Below are 13,691 nucleotides of genomic sequence, written 5' to 3'. Positions count from 1 at the left end.
CAACTTATAACTAAATCTGAGGGGGGTGCGATGGGGAGGTTCCCTTGTTAAACCTAACTAACCGACGGACATCACACACATCCATGCCCGAGGCAGGATTCGAACTGTCGACTGTAGCGCCTAGAACCGCTCGGCCACAGCGGCCCGCTTAGGAGCCATCCCATGGCTTGTCACCTCTGCGTACTTTGCGCTTATAAAGCAAGAAAATACGGAAAATCTCATGTGGCGGGCATGCGCTGTGTCGTAGGCGGTTTTTCTAGGGCTATCTGCGGTAGTTTCCCCACTTGATTGGTCACGGCTGACCTAAACCAAAGTGTAAAGCAGTCGGCACACGGACCGTGCTGTCCAACGTCAACGTTGAGCGGGCCGAGTTCAACGTTCAGCTGAACGCTCAGCAACGATGCGACTCGTGCACACGGTACGTGGGCGCCAACGTGGTGTACGCGATAGCAACGCACTCCAGCCGCAGCTGAGGGATGTTTCTAGTTCGTAAATCACACTGTTTACTCAACGGGCGCGCGTAAAATTTCCACGTTAGCTCTGTCAAAACACACATTTCCTACATCGTCCACGAAAAGGAAAGTACCATGTCCAATCAATAAGCACACAGGCTTATAAAAGTTCCATTACAAACAGCGCGGTACAAATTTGGAATACTTCTCCGCACAAGGTAAACATTATTTCATCATTCTCAAATTTTAGTAAAACCCCAAGGTCAGTCTTACTCGACCACTATTCCTACCCAGTAGCAGAATCTTTGCAACATGTGAATTACGAAGCGTAAAAGAAAAAGGAAGAAAATATCTATATAAAACTAGCGCAAGCTGTCCTGTAGATTAAGCCAATCGAACAAAGTAGAAAAAAGGTGAACTTATACTTACATAACATCAAATATTATAGCATATACCTATATTACACTAATAATAAAGTATCAGATCCTAATAAACACGCGAAAGTTAGGAAAAAAAAATTGAAAGTGTTAAGACCCGAACCACCGCCCCCAAAAAAGATTCATTACTTTTTTTTATCCCATTTTGTTCTATACTGTTCGTTGAATTTGTTCGTGGCGGACGTCCGATGACACCCTTTCAGGTTGTTCGTTGATTGGTTCTCCCAGTTTTCTTTATTACAGAGGGCAGCTAACGCTCTGACCGAACACGCTGAGCTACCGTGCCGGCGTTACTGGACAGACAAGCTACTCATTACGCTAAGCCAACAATAGCCTCCTCGTACATAATCATATTGTGTTACCCTTTGCTGAAAACGTTAATCGTAGATAATTATGTTACTACAGGGTGTATACAGGGACAAGGAAAAATATTCTCGGATTTTTCCCGGTTGAAAACACACTTTCTCCCGGGTGAACATACACTTTTCCTGTGTTAAGTTATAGTATACTTTTCCTCGGCACTGTAAAACTTATCAGTCCTTTGAATGTTTATGGTTTTATATGCCGACATACAATTTCCCGACACTTTAGAAAACGAAACTAAGGGGAGGAAAAAGACGTTTTGGAAAGATCTTTTATGTGCAGTAACATGTACGGTGCACATTTTCGTGTTATGAAGGTATAAATTCTAATCCCAGCATACACCGCATGTTACTTTCCAAAGCATTGAAATCGAGATTGCGACGCGCTTTTGTAAGCCAGTCACAGCTCATGTCACGTGATCTCGCCAGCCGAAGACAGCACAGGACACGTGATGTAGTCAGCCAATAGCAAGATCATTCTCAAGTAGCGCGGAAACACAAACAGGAAAAGTTAATGGTTTAAATTAATATACATAGTGTTGCTACAAGAAAAACAAAGCTTTCACATATAATCGTGGTCTCTAAGATTAATAAGCTGCAAGAGACGCTAAGCTTCCACATATAATGTTGATCTTTTCTGCGCGTGTTACACTTTCAGATATATCACACAAATGTGCCAGTAAAATTTTTAATAACGACGTAAATTTCTGATCTCCTGGGGTCGAAACTCTTCTAGATGGTGGTCCTCAAAGAGTTGATTTTTAATTCAGAGTCAAACGCTCTGTGATTTAAGAAATTCATCGTACATTCTCGCACATTGTTCATCTTATGTAAAAGTGAATTTACTTTGGAAGTAACGCTTTTCAAACCACCACCCGCAATGTTTTCCCGTGACCTGTTAGACCTGATTCGTTTCAGCAGTTGCCAGAGAGCGCCAGATAACAGGCGCCGCTGCTCATGCGCAGCTACGATGACACAGGAAGCTCGTGTGTTCGTACGTGTAAAATGTTAAAAGATCTTGCACTATGTAACAAAAGAAACAAGACATCAGAGGACACTTCACTTCAAGAATATCGGAATTTCGTGAACCATACTAAAATGCATAATTCGGCTTAAAGTGCACATTCGTATGCAAACTTTCTTGAGTATCAGTACTGTCTGTCACGTCACACTCATCGGAGGCAATTTGTTGTTAGGAAGCATTGCATAGTCTTCCTAAAGCATTTAACACACTTTGCTGTTGGCAGACGGTTGTATGAGCACTATGTTTTGCTGTTGTTTAGGGCGCATTTCCTTTGTGACTTAAGTTTTATTTTCGTTTTTTTTCATCTCTCGTTCATGTTTCGTTGCTACAGTATTATTCCGCAGAAGCGGGATGCAGGAATATCCTTTGTTGGAGAATTGATTGTTACCACTCAAAATCACAAAAAATTAACTGACAACTAAAATAATAATAGACTCCCGGAACTCTAAAAAATATCCGGGTTTTTCCCGGTTTTCTCCCGGATGAAAAAATTTCCGGGTTTTTCCCCCATCTCCCGGTTGTTCCAGGTCGTAGACACCCTGTACTAATTGAAATTTAATTATAACAAATTGTACCAAGAACAATGCGTTTTGGCTGGATCTTCAGTGTGTCGCTGCCTTCAAATAGCCTACTCTCATAATACGCAAGTTACAATGATTCTTGTGCTACGAGTATGATTCTCATTATTTTATTGGAACGAATCACACAACTAACAACGGGTTTTCCAGTGAACCTCAATTTGCTAGTGCTCAGAAACGACATATATACATGTAGGCCTGAAATGAATGCCAATATGGCGCCTCACTAGGAAGGGAGACTGCGTGCGTGTGACGTAGGTGGCGTTGTGCCACCTCATTGGTCAACGCTGAGACGCACGCTCAGAATATCTGACCTGCCAGATACTGCTCTGCACGTTCGGAAAGACTCCCGAGCGTGCTATTCCATGCCGTGACGTCAGAAACTCGGCACGCTCAACGTTAGGATGCACGGTCCGTGTGCCGACGGCTTTAGGTCTGCGTGACTAAGGTTCCTCGTGAACAGTTGTGGTTTACAGCCTTTATTTTCGGAAACCAGTGAGTTGTCAAAGCAACACAGAGCGGTCAGCAAGGTCAGGAGCTAACCAACAGACGGGCCTAGGCCAGCGCCAGAAGAGACGCACGGGGTCAGTGCGTGAGTCAGCGGCATTTCCCGACTGTGCGTGACCGCTACGCACTGCCGCTGCGTGCACGCGTGCCGAGGCCGGCACGCACCCGACCACGCAGTCACGACCGCTTTCCCGCACGCACGCAATACACCAATAGGTTTCACTCCGGCGTAATAGATAAACGAAACCACGACACGTTTCGCGAGAAGGGATTTTCTCGTTCAGGACTGACAGCGGCATCTGCCTAGCTGGACAGTATCTAATCTCTGTGTCGCCGGTATCAGGACCGAAACAAGGCACGGCCAAACATTCCACGGCGCTGTCTCGGAATCTGGCGGAGAACCCGAAGAGGTTCTGGTCATACATAAAGCACACCAGTGGCAAGAGGCAAACAATAGCCTCACTGCGCGACAACAACGGTGAAGTCACTTACGACAGTGCCACTATAGCAGAGTTCTTAAACACGGTTTTAGCCGGCCGCAGTGGCCGAACGGTTCTAAGCGCTTCAGTCTGGAACCGCGCGACCGCTACGGTCGCAGATTCGAATCCTGCCTCGGGCATGGATGTTTGTGATGTCCTTAGGTTAGTTAGGTTTAACTAGTTCTAAGTTCTAGGGGACTAATGACCTCAGCAGTTGAGTCCCATAGTGCTCAGAGCCATTTGAACCATTTTTTTGTGTGATGTCCTTAGGTTAGTTAGGTTTAAGTAGTTCTAAGTCTAGGGGACTGATGACCTCAGGTGTTAAGTCCCATAGTGCTCAGAACCGTTTGAACCTCTTTCTTTTTTTGAACACTGTTTTCCGAAACGACTCCACCAAATAAAACTAAGTAAATACTCCGGAATTCCAATCAAGAACAACTGCCTAGACGAGAAACGTAGAAGTAGATATACTCGGTGTAGCAAAAGAGCTTAACTCCCTTAATAAAGGCAAGGCTTCCGGTCCACATTGTATACCAGTCAGGTTCCTCTCAGAGTATGCTGATAAAATAGCTCCATATTTAGCAATTATACACAACCGCTCGCTCACAGACTGATCCGTACCTAAAGACTGGAAAATTGCTCAAGTCATACCAAAACCAAAAAAAAGGGAAATGGGAGTAATCCGTTGAATTACTGGCCCATATCACTAACTTCCGTTTGCAGTAGGGTTTTGGAACATATACTGTATTCGAACCTTATGAAGTGCCTCGAAGAAAACAATTCATTGACACAATCAGCACGGAGTCAGAAAAAACGTTCTTGTGAAACACAGCTAGCTCTTTATACTCATGAGATAATAAGTGCTATCGACAGGGCATGTGAAATTGATTTCCAGAAGGCTTTCGACACCGTTCCTTACAAGCATCTTCTAACCAAACTGCGTGCGTATGGAATATCACCTCAGTTGTGCGACTGGATTCGTGATTTCCTGTCGGAGAGGTCACAATTAGTAGTAATAGACGGAAAGTAAATCAGAAGTAATATCCGGCGTTCCCTGAGGAAGTGTTATAGGCCCTCTATTGCTCCTGATCTATATTGACGACATAGGAGACAATCTGAGGAGCCGTCATAGATTGTATGCAGATGATGCTGTCATTTACCGTCTCGTAAAGTCATCAGATGACCAAAACGAATTGCAAAATGATTTATATAAGGTATCTGTATGATGCGAAAAGTGCCAATTGACCCTGAATATAGAAAAGTGCGAAGTTGTCCACATGAGTAGTAAAAGAAATCAGCTAAATTTCTATTACGCGATCTGAAAGCAGTAAATTCAACTGAATACTTAGGGATTACAATTAGAAATAATCTAAACTGGAACGATCACATAGATAATATTGTGGGTAGAGAAAACCAAAGACCGCGATTCATTGGCAGAACACTTGGAAGGAGCAACAGGTCTACTAAAGAGACTGCTTACACCACGCTTGTCCGCCCTATTCTGTAGCACTGCTGTGCGGTGTGGGATCCACATCAGGTGGGACTGACGGATGACATCAAAAAAGTACAAAGAAGGGCAGCTCGTTTTGTACTATCGCGAAATAGGGGAGATAGTGCCACAGACATGATACGAGAATTGGAGTGGCAATCATCAAAACAGGCGTTTTTCGTTGCGACGGGATGTGCTCATGAAATTTCAATCACCAGTTTTCTCGTCCGATTGCGAAAACATTATTCTGGCACCCACCTACATAGAGAGAAATGATCATCACGATAAAATAGGAGAAATCAGGGCTCGCACAGAAAAATTTAAGTGCTCGTTTGCCGTGCGGGATTAGATGAGCAGTCAGAGGCGCTGCAGTCATGTACTGTGCGGCTGGTCCCGGCCGAGGTTCGAGTCCTCCCTCGTGTGTGTGTGTGTGTGTGTGTGTGTGTGTGTGTGTGTGTGTGTGTCCTTAGGATAATTTAGGTTAAGTAGTGTGTAAGCTTAGAGACTGATAACCTTAGCAGTTAAGTCCCATAAGATTTTCACACACATTTGAACATTTTGAAGTGCTCGTTTTTCCCGCGTGCCGTTCGGGAGTAGAACGGTAGAGAGACAGCTTGAAGGTGGTTCACTGAACCCTCTGCCAGGCACTTAATTGTGAATAGCAGAGTAATCGCGTAGATGTAGGTAGCGCGCTGCGGCGACGCATGTCTTCTCTGAAGGCATCAATGGTTTCGATTTCTAGCCATACACTGCCGCCCCCCCCCCCCCCCCCCCCCAAATGCCACACCAGCAGCTACAGTAAAAAAACAATAGATTAATCTAGTTTGACTGTTCATTTTTAAGTAACAGTTCTCTATGTATAAACGCCTGAAGATGAACAAAACATGTTCGAAACGCGTTGCATTATATAAGATTAAGCATAAAATAAAAGTGACTGGTAGCAGAAATTTGAAATAAATAATTATCCCACACAGTCACGGTTCACAAACATAGCCATTATGGCTGAAAATAATCATGATGCTCTTGTTGACCCTCTGATTTAAGCCAATCACAACTGACAGCTGACGTCATTGTGTGTTAATCATCACAAATTTTAAGATTATCACGGAACATCTGACCACTCCGCTCTTCCCTGTCAAGGTGTGTTGTGGTCTTCAGTCCTGAGACTGGTTTGATGCAGCTGTCCATGCTACTCTATCCTGTGCAAGCTCATTCATCTCCCAGTACCTACTGCAACCTACATCCTTCTGAATCTACTTAGTGTATTCATGTCTTGATCTTCCTCTACTATTTTTACCTCTCCCCCTTCCCTCAACTTCTAAATTGATGATCCCTTTATGCCTCAAAATGTGTCCTACCAACTGATCCTTTTTTTCTGGTCACCTTGTACCACAAATTTCTCTTCTCCCCAATTCTGTTCAGTACCTCCTCATTAGTTAGGTGATCTGCGCATCTAATCTTCAGAATTCTTCTGTGCTATGTCGAGATGTTGTTGTTGTTGTGGTCTTCAGTCCTGAGACTGGTTTGATGCAGCTGTCCATGCTACTCTATCCTGTGCAAGCTCATTCATCTCCCAGTACCTACTGCAACCTACATCCTTCTGAATCTACTTAGTGTATTCATGTCTTGATCTTCCTCTACTATTTTTACCTCTCCCCCTTCCCTCAACTTCTAAATTGATGATCCCTTTATGCCTCAAAATGTGTCCTACCAACTGATCCTTTTTTTCTGGTCACCTTGTACCACAAATTTCTCTTCTCCCCAATTCTGTTCAGTACCTCCTCATTAGTTAGGTGATCTGCGCATCTAATCTTCAGAATTCTTCTGTGCTATGTCGAGATGTTGTTGTTGTTGTGGTCTTCAGTCCTGAGACTGGTTTGATGCAGCTGTCCATGCTACTCTATCCTGTGCAAGCTCATTTATCTCCCAGTACCTACTGCAACCTACATCCTTCTGAATCTACTTAGTGTATTCATGTCTTGATCTTCCTCTACTATTTTTACCTCTCCCCCTTCCCTCAACTTCTAAATTGATGATCCCTTTATGCCTCAAAATGTGTCCTACCAACTGATCCTTTTTTTCTGGTCACCTTGTACCACAAATTTCTCTTCTCCCCAATTCTGTTCAGTACCTCCTCATTAGTTAGGTGATCTGCGCATCTAATCTTCAGAATTCTTCTGTGCTATGTCGAGATGTTGTTGTTGTTGTGGTCTTCAGTCCTGAGACTGGTTTGATGCAGCTGTCCATGCTACTCTATCCTGTGCAAGCTCATTCATCTCCCAGTACCTACTGCAACCTACATCCTTCTGAATCTACTTAGTGTATTCATGTCTTGATCTTCCTCTACTATTTTTACCTCTCCCCCTTCCCTCAACTTCTAAATTGATGATCCCTTTATGCCTCAAAATGTGTCCTACCAACTGATCCTTTTTTTCTGGTCACCTTGTACCACAAATTTCTCTTCTCCCCAATTCTGTTCAGTACCTCCTCATTAGTTAGGTGATCTGCGCATCTAATCTTCAGAATTCTTCTGTGCTATGTCGAGATGTTGTTGTTGTTGTGGTCTTCAGTCCTGAGACTGGTTTGATGCAGCTGTCCATGCTACTCTATCCTGTGCAAGCTCATTCATCTCCCAGTACCTACTGCAACCTACATCCTTCTGAATCTACTTAGTGTATTCATGTCTTGATCTTCCTCTACTATTTTTACCTCTCCCCCTTCCCTCAACTTCTAAATTGATGATCCCTTTATGCCTCAAAATGTGTCCTACCAACTGATCCTTTTTTTCTGGTCACCTTGTACCACAAATTTCTCTTCTCCCCAATTCTGTTCAGTACCTCCTCATTAGTTAGGTGATCTGCGCATCTAATCTTCAGAATTCTTCTGTGCTATGTCGAGATGTTGTAGTTTGTTGTGGTCTTCAGTCCTGAGACTGGTTTGACGCAGCTCTCCATGCTACTCTATCCTGTGCAAGCCTCTTCATCTCCGGAGTTTTCGATGTAATATCGAATCTTTGGCGCGCAGAAAATGGCCATCCTTATTTAAAAAATCTTTCCACTTTTGCGACAGTAATGTGTTATTTACTTGCAAGGAACCTGTATGAAATTGAGAAAGTAATGTAAACGACAGTCCAATATCGTTAACATCGGTTCGCTGCATAATCCTTGAACATATTCTCACTTTGAATACAATAAATTTCCGCAAATGAGCATGTCGAGATACTGAGAATTATTTCAGCTAAGCATACCCCTCACCGAGCGTCGTCGAAGATTGATTCTATTGTTAATTGATCTGCTTTGCAACCCATGAGTAGCGAGGAGTTCATCCGGAGCATGTTTAGTACTCCGGAGCGCGCGTTTACATTATTGGACAGAGACGTTTATACCTGTGAGTCACGGCCGCCGGGTGGAGCTCTTAAGAGGACTCGCCCTACGTGATGGCGCGTGCTCTTGAGGATGTGCTGCTGTTGCCGAAACGCGCACCCGGTGATTAGCGGCCTGTTCCCAGGGCCACGGCGCGGCGCCCGGTAAACACGGCACACGGCTCGCTTCATTACGACGCCCTCCGCTTCCCGGAGACGCGTCTCACGACGTCGTGCCATTCACTGTAGGGGGCGTGTTTTAAAAAAAATACCGCCTGACTTGCTGTTTGTCCTTGTGAGACGAAATCTGACTCCGTGCTTTATAGCGATGCCAAGTTTCGGTACACCTGTATCGGCTTTACGACGTATTGCCTGATTGAGATCGATACTGACTGTATAGTAGGGGAAATTACCGGTGTTTTCGATATAATATCGAATCTTCGGTGCGCAGAAATTGGCGATTCTTATTTTAGAAATCTTTCAACTTTTGCGACAGCAATGTGTCACTTACTTGCAAGAAACGCGTATAAAATTGAGGAAGTAATGTAAATCACAGACCGATATCGTTGTCATCGGATCGCTGCATAATCCTTGAACATACTCTCACTCTGAATACAATAAATTTCCGTGGCAGGGATAAGTTTGTGTCTGCAAATGATCACCGCTCGTTCGAAACTCAGTTTCCACTTTTCTCACACAATATGCTCCGAACTACGGTTGAACGGCAACAAGCAGATACCATAGCATCTGACACAGTGCCCCATTGCAGGCTGCAAACGGAAGTAGGAGCAGACGGAATGGGTTCCCAGGTATGCGACTTCAGTAACTGTACCCTGTACGTTGTCCTCGACGGCGAGAGCTCGTCAGAGGCAAGGGTGTCGTCAGGAGTGCCCCCCCCCCCCCCCCCCAGGGAAGTGTGGCAGGACCGCTGTTGTTAGTATTGGTTAAAGCATCTTCAGGTTACCTTAATTTGGTATGTCTCAGTGTAGCCGAAGGGCATCGTCTAATGTACAGGGTGTTACAAAAGGGTACGGCCAAACTTTCAGGAAACATTCCTCACACACAAAGAAAGAAAATATGTTATGTGGACACGTGTCCGGAAACGCTTAATTTCCATGTTAGAGCTCATTTTAGTTTCGTCAGTATGTACTGTACTTCCTCGATTCACCGCCAGTTGGCCCAATTGAACAACTGTGGGCTGACGAGAATCCGAACGCAATTGTGCAATGATGTCATCAACACAGATTTTCTGTGAACGTTTGGGCAGGCATTGTCGGTGATGTCTCGATTGGGCCCCACGTTCTTCCACCTACGCTCAATGGAGCACGTTATCATGATTTCATACGGGATACTCTACCTGTGCCGCTAGAACATGTGCCTTTACAAGTACGACACAACATGTGGTTCATGCACGATGGAGCTCCTGCACATTTCAGTCGAAGTGTTCGTACGCTTCTCAACAACAGATTCGGTGACCGACGGATTGGTAGAGGCGGACCAATTCCGTGGCCTCCACGCTCTCCTGACCTCAACCCTCTCGACTTTCATTTATGGGGGCATTTGATAGCTCTTGTCTACGCAACCCCGGTACCAAATGTAGAGACTCTAGGTGCTCGTATTGTGGACAGCTCTGATACAGTACGCAGTTCTCCAGGGCTGCATCAGCGCATCAGGGATTCCATGCGACGGAGGGTGGATGCATGTATCCTCGCTAACGGAGGACATTTTGAACATTTCCTGTAACAAAGTGTTTGAAGTCACGATGGTACGATGTGTTGCTGTGTGTTTCCATTCCATGATTAATGTGATTTGAAGAGAAGTAATAAAATGAGCTCTAACATGGAAAGTAAGCGTTTCCGGACACATGTCCACATAACATATTTTCTTTCTTTGTGTGTGAGGAATGTTTCCTGAAAGTTTGGCCGTACCTTTTTGTAACACCCTGTATAAGGCCAACACTGCTTTCGTTAAACTCAGTAAAAACTTTTCAGGAACGTTTCACTGAGTTTAACGAAGGCGAAAATTACTTCTCTCTACAAACACTTCTGATTTTTTCATTTATTTACATCCTTATTTACGTGTAGTGGAGGTTTTTCCCCTGTAAAACGTAAATGCCTTTATGCTTTCAGATATTTGGTCGATCTTACAAGACAACACTACTATAAAAAATTATCAGCACCTCGTGAAACTCTTTATCGCGTCACGAAAAAAATCAGACAAATAAGAAAAACTAAGGAGACAGGAAATCAACAAATACATTTCTATACTACGGTTGACCTCGGCCGGAACAGGTTAACTTTTAGCATACGCCGCCAAAATCCCTTGTTTCTACGCATGAGCAGTGTTTTCACACACACACACACACACACACACACACACACACACACACACACACACAAGCTCGCTCGCTCGCGATGTGGTTGGCTGCCGATTTACACGTAAACGGAGCATGTACTTTTAGTCGATTTTGACCAGTAAGATGGGAAAATACCGGGACGAGGATCATATGGAACATGGCGATATGACGCCTCAGCATATGCTAGATAGAGAGAGAGAGAGAGAGAGAGAGAGAGAGAGAGAGAGAGAGAGAGAGAGAGAGAGAGAGAGAGAGATACGTGTAGCTGGAGACCGCAGTGCCTGGAGAAGTCCGGAGCAGTGGGCGTCTAATGACTGATTACGACGACCAGTTGGGATTAACAGATCCCGCCAGGTTCGCGATGAAACCCCCAGACTACTGGCTTGGAGAGAGAGAGAGTTGACTCTGCCTTATACGCTTACAGGTAACCCATCTTTCCTCCTGGCACTAATGACAGTCGCGTGTAATCTCTGCCCTGCTCTGTCCCGCTGCTAAACACACCTCTCTCCATCTTCTCTCTGCCATGTCCATGCTTTCACCTCGGAAACTGAACGGTAGTTTTCGTCGGCAATTTCGAGGGGTGCGTCTGATCACACATGCAGTTCCGTGGCCCCATTTTAAGACTTCCTAAAGTAATATTTTCATCGGGAAGGCGTGCCCGTCCCCGGAACGAATCCGCCCGGCGGATTAGTGTCGAGGTCCGGTGAATCGGCCAGTCTGTGGATGGTTTTTAGGCAGTTTTGTATCTGCCTCGGCGAATGCGGGCTGGTTCCCCTTATTCCGCCTCAGTTACACTACGTCGGCGCAAACACTTTCTCCATGTACGCGTACACCATTATTACTCTACCGCGTAAACATTGGGGTTACACTCATCTGGTATGAGACGTTCCCGGCGGGATCAACTGGGTGCCGAACCGCACAATAACCCTGGGTTCGGTGTGGGGCGCCGGTGGGGTAGGTGGACTGCTGTAGCCTGTTGTGGGGTTGTGAACCACTGAGGGCTACGGAGGGACGAAGCCTCTCCGTCGTTTCTAGGTACCCAGTTCAATACAATACAATACAATACAATCTCCTCATCAGCTGTTCATAAACGCCTTTGACACACTGTACTCACTGGTCCCGGTTTCGCTGCTACATACCGTATCACTTCGTCAAGCCTGCAATAATACTATATATGACGGTAGTATCTGTTCCCGAAAGAACAGTTACCGTGGATGACCATGCAGCTTTGCTAGAAATGAAATGATAATTAAATGGACGCCCTAGCTGCAAACAGGCATTGATGTACTTTATTGGGGACATGTTGAAAATGTGTGCCCCGACCGGGACTCGAACCCGGGATCTTCTGCTTACATGGCAGACGCTCTATCCATCTGAGCCACCGCGGGCACAGAGGATAGTGCGTCTGCAGGGACTTATCCCTTGCACGCTCCCCGTGAGATCCACATTCCCAACATGTCCACAACACTACATTCGTAGTGCGCCAAATAGATGTTTGCCCATCATACTCATTACTCGTGTATGTAAGCAGGAGATCCTGGGTTCGAGTCCCGGTCGGGGCACACATTTTCAACATGTCCCCAATGAAGTACATCAACGCCTGTTTGCAGCTAGGGCGCCCATTTAATTATCATTGCAATAATACTGTTAACTACCCTCCGCCATGCACTCTGCTGCGCGAACCACTTAAACTTGTTTCCCGTCTGATCCGTGAAAAACACCAAAGCGCGGTTTCACCAATTGTGTTTGAAGTGAACTGTATCATCAGTTAAATTTCTTACGTCACTGGGCAGTCGGTGATACATGCGTAGATGGTAGTGTTTATTCACTTTTCCTAGTATTACAAATGGTTCAAATGGCTCTAAGCACTATGGGACTTAACATGTGAGGTCATCAGTCCCCTAAACTTAGAACTACTTAAACCTAACTAACCTAAGGACATCACACAAATCCATGCCCGAGGCAGGATTCGAACCTGCGACCGTAGCAGCAGCGCAGTTCCAGACTCTAGCGCCTAGAACCGCTCGGCCACAACGGCCGGCGGGGGTGTCGCAAGTCAGTCGGAATGCACAATGGACATGAATGGATGCTACGTACATATCACCTGTCACAGTCATATGTAGACGTAGCAGGGGTCCCATATCACTCTAACCGCACACATACTCTCTAACAGCTTGAACAGTACCCTGATCACATGCAGGGTCCGTGGATTCGTGAGGTTGTCTCCATACCCACACACGTCCAACCGCTAGATACAATTTGAAACGAGACTCGCCCGACCAGGCTACATGTTTCCAGTCATCAACAGTCCAATGTCGGTGTTGTGAGGCCCAGGCGAAGTGTAAAGCTTTGCTTCGTGCAGCCATCGAGGATACAAGAGTGGGCCTTCTGTTCCGAAAGACAATAGCGGTGTTTCCTCGAATGGGCCGCACGCCGACACTTGTTGATGACCCAGAATTCAGATCTGCAGCAATTTGCGGAAGGGCTGCACTTCCGTCAGGTTGAACGATTCTCTTCAGTCGCCGTCGGTCACGTTCTTGCACTATGTCGAGTCGCTGCGATGTTTGAGATGTGATGTTGTACCAGAGCCCTGATATTCAAGGTAAACTCGTGAAATGGTGGTACGGGGAAACCCCACTTCACCGT

At 45.4% G+C, this 13,691-nt stretch overlaps 1 non-coding gene across 1 annotated transcript; it reads right to left on the bottom strand.

Annotated features, from left to right (window-relative positions):
* Positions 1–12,359: 12,359 nt before the first annotated feature.
* Positions 12,360–12,434, bottom strand: Trnat-ugu. The gene has a single exon. It is a non-coding gene; the product is annotated as a tRNA-Thr (tRNA).
* Positions 12,435–13,691: the final 1,257 nt, after the last annotated feature.

Source organism: Schistocerca americana, chromosome 11 (assembly GCF_021461395.2).
Source record: "Schistocerca americana isolate TAMUIC-IGC-003095 chromosome 11, iqSchAmer2.1, whole genome shotgun sequence".
Lineage (NCBI taxonomy): Eukaryota > Metazoa > Arthropoda > Insecta > Orthoptera > Acrididae > Schistocerca > Schistocerca americana.
Note: the sequence above shows the minus strand (reverse complement) of the source record. Positions and strands in the feature narration are given on the sequence as shown.